Source organism: Haematobia irritans, chromosome 4 (assembly GCF_050003625.1).
Source record: "Haematobia irritans isolate KBUSLIRL chromosome 4, ASM5000362v1, whole genome shotgun sequence".
NCBI lineage: Eukaryota > Metazoa > Arthropoda > Insecta > Diptera > Muscidae > Haematobia > Haematobia irritans.
The window spans coordinates 152,581,442-152,585,615 of record NC_134400.1 but is presented as its reverse complement, the minus strand read 5'-3'; positions in this window follow the sequence as shown (position 1 = coordinate 152,585,615).

Genomic DNA, 4,174 nt, shown 5'->3' with positions numbered 1-4,174 from the left:
AAACACAATGTTAGTAAAAAATATGGGAAATATGAAGCGAGAGAAATTTTAATGCAATTGTACAAAAGAGATTTATGATTTTTCAGGCGATACATATGTATTCGAGATATAGGACAATTTTGGTAATATTTACAATTTTTGGTACTCAGCAGTGGCGCTTTTACAAGGATATTGGTTAGATCTCGCCAAGATATGTGGTCAAGTGTGGGTTGTGATATATTATTTGGTCTAGTCGGGCGACTTAGAGCCTTATTTAAAACTCATCCGTTCTGTGGAAATTTTGACATTGCAGTGTGAAGGATATGGCTAAGTTATGGGAAAATCATCACAGAATTTTGTGTAAAGTGTGAGAATTTTGGCCATATTTGTATTCTCTGAGGGATCTATCCAGTCACTTGGAGGAAAATCCCATTGAAAATGGGTGTAAAATATGAAACAGTCTACCATATTTCCCCAACTCTGGTGTACGTATATATGGGGGCTATATACAATCTGAACCAATTTTGACTAAATTTGACATGCATAGTTAGAATAATAATTCTGCTATCTATGCGAAATTTCACGTAAATGGGAGTATAACTTTGGCCCCCCTGGTCATATGAGTGCAAATCGGACGGGAGATATATATGGGAGCCATATCTAAATCTGAACCGATTTCAACCAAATTTGCCACAATTACCTATACTACTAAACGTACTCCTTGTGCGAAATTTGAAGCAAATCACGGGAAAACCCTGGATTTTGAGGCCATATAAGTTCAAATCGGACAAAATATATATATATATATATATATATATATATATATATATATATATATATATATATATATATATATATATATATATATATATATATATATATATATATATATATATATATATATATATATATATATATATATATATATATATATATATATATATATAAACCCTGGATTTTGAGGCCATATAAGTTCAAATCGGACTATATATATATATATATATATATATATATATATATATATATATATATATATATATATATATATATATATATATATATATATATATATATATATATATATATATATATATATATATATATATATATATATATATATATATATATATATATATATATATTTATGGGACCTATATCTAAATCTGAATCGATTTTGACAATATTTGGCACATACAATAGTATCGTTAAAAGTACCGCTTGTGTAAAATTTGAAGTAAGTCAGGGCAAAACTCTGGCTTTTGAGACCATATAAGTCCAAATTGGGCGTTAGATATATATGTGAGCTATATCTAAATCTGAACCGATTTTAACAAAATTTGACACACTTTACGATACTATTAAACGTACCCCTTGTGCAAAATTTGAAGCAAATCACGGCAAAACTCTGGCTTTTGTGGCCATATAAGTTCAAATCGGACAAAAGATATATATGGGAGCTATATCTAAATTTGAACCGATTTCAATCAAATTTACCAAGCATTGGTAGAATGTGAATTCTACCCTCTGTGCAAAATTTCACGAAGATCGGTAGTAAAATTTGGCTTCTGTGGTCATATGAGTCTAAATCGGACGAAAGATATATATGGGAGCTATATCTAAATCTGAACCGATTTGGCTGATATTTCGCAAGATTTTCCAGATTCATTAAATATTTGGATGTACGGTATTTCAAGAAAATTGGTTGATAAACACGCTAACTATGACCACATCGGGGATAAATATATATGGCAGCTATATCTAAATCTGAACCGATTTTTTCCAAAACCAATAGCGATTGTCTCCGTCCGAAGAAACGGCCCTATGCCAAATTTGAGGACGATCGGACTTAAATTGCGAGCTGTACTTTGTGCACAAAATTACTTATACAGACAGACGGACGGACAGACAGACAGACGGACATCGCTAAATCAACTCAGAATTTAATTCTAAGCCGATCGGTAACTAAAAGATGGGTCTATGACCACTATTTCTTGGCGTTACATACAAATGCACAAACTTATTATACCCTGTACCACAGTAGTGGTGAAGGGTATAAAAAATCTCTTAATGGTCGTATAGACGATACTCTAACGTGTGTAATAAGACCAACTAGAAGAAAAACGGCCGAAAAATGACAAAGTTATAAGCAATTGAGTGATGTGAAATCATTCAAATATGAGCCACTGACCCACACAAAAATTCATTTCTCTGTGGCCGAGAGAAATTTTTGTGTGGGTGATTGACTCATATTTGCATGATTTGCCATCGGATGTGCTTATAACTTTGTAATTTTTCGGTCGGTTTTCTTCTAGTTGGTCTTATTACTTACGTTAGAGTATCGTCTATACGACCATGAAGAGAATTTTTTTTAATGGTTTGTACTTTTCTGGTGGAAAAGGTCCATTGTAAAATACGATTTTTATACCCTCCATCACAGGATGGGGGTATATTAACTTTGTCATTCCGTTTGTAACACATCGAAATATTGCTCTAAGACCCCATAAAGTATATATATTCTGGGTCGTGGTGAAATTCTAAGTCGATCTAAGCATGTCCTTCCGTCCTTCTGTTGAAATCACGCTAACTTCCGAACGAAACAAGCTATCGACTTGAAACTTGGCACAAGTAGTTGGTATCGATGTAGGTCGGATGGTATTGAAAATGGGCCATATCGGTCCACTTTTACGTATAGCCCCCATATAAAGGGACCCTCAGATTTGGCTTGTGGAGCCTCTAACAGAAGCATATTTGGTATATGGTGTTTGTATATGGTCTCTAACAACCATGCAAAAATTGGTCCACATCGGTCCATAATTATATATAGCCCCCATATAAACCGATCCCCAGATTTGGCTTGCGGAGCCTAAAAGAGAAGCAAATTTCATCCGATTCGGCTGAAATTTGGTACATGGTGTTGGTATATGGTCTCTAACAACCATGCAAAAATTGGTCCACATCGGACCATAATTATATATAGCCCCCATATAAACCGATCCCCTGATGTGGCTTGCGGAGCCTCAAAGAGAAGAAACTTTCATCCGATCCGGCTGAAATTTGGTACATGATGTTGGTATATGGTCTCTAACAACCATGCAAAAAGTGGTCCATATCGGTCCTTAATTATATATAACCCCCATATAAACCGATCCCCAGATTTGGTTTGCGAAGTCTCCAAGAGAAGCAAATTTCATCCAATCTGGTTGTAATTTGGAACATGGTATAAGTATATGATCTTTAACAACCGTGCCACAATTGGTCCATAATTATATATAGCCCCCATATAAAACGTTCTCCAGATTTGACTTCCGGAGCCTCTTGGAGGAGCAAAATTCAACCGATCCGGTTAAAAGTAGGAACGTGGTATATCCCTAGCCCCCATATAAAACGTTCTCCAGATTTGACCTCCGGAGCCTCTTGGAGGAGCAAAATTCAACCGATCCTGTTAAAAGTAGGAACGTGGTGTTAGTATATGGTCGCTAACAACCATACCAAAATTGGTCCAATCACACAAAAATTGGTCCATATTGGTTCATAATCATGGTTGCCACTAGAGCCAAAAATAATCTACCAAAATTTTATTTCTATAGAAAATTTTGTCAAAATTTTATTTCTATAGAAAATTTTGTCAAAATTTTATTTCTATAGAAAATTTTGTTCAAATTTTATTCTGTTCATAATCATGGTTGCCACTCGAGCCAAAAATAATCTACCAAGATTTTATTTCTATAGAAAAATTTGCCAAAAGTTTATTTCTATAGAAAATTTTGTTAAAATTTTATTTCTGTAGAAATTTTTGTCAAAATTTTCTTTCTATAGAAAATTTTGTCAAAATTTTTATGTCTATAGAAAATTTTGTGAAAATTTTATTTCTGTAAAGTTTTGTTAAAATTTTTTATTCTGTAGAAAATTTTGTCAAAATTTTATGTCTACTTTGTCAAACTGAATTATATACGTATTGGATCGATCTTTTTTGATTTAATATATATCACGTATGGACTTACATACAATTTAGAAGATGGTGTTAGGAGGTTTTAAGATACCTTGCCATCGGCAAGCGTTACCACAACTTAAGTAATTCGCTTGTGGATGGCAGTGTTTAGAAGAAGTTTCTACGCAATCCATGATGGAGGGTACATAAGCTTCGGCCTGGCCGAACTTACGGCCGTATATACTTGTTTTATATTTTTTTGAACCA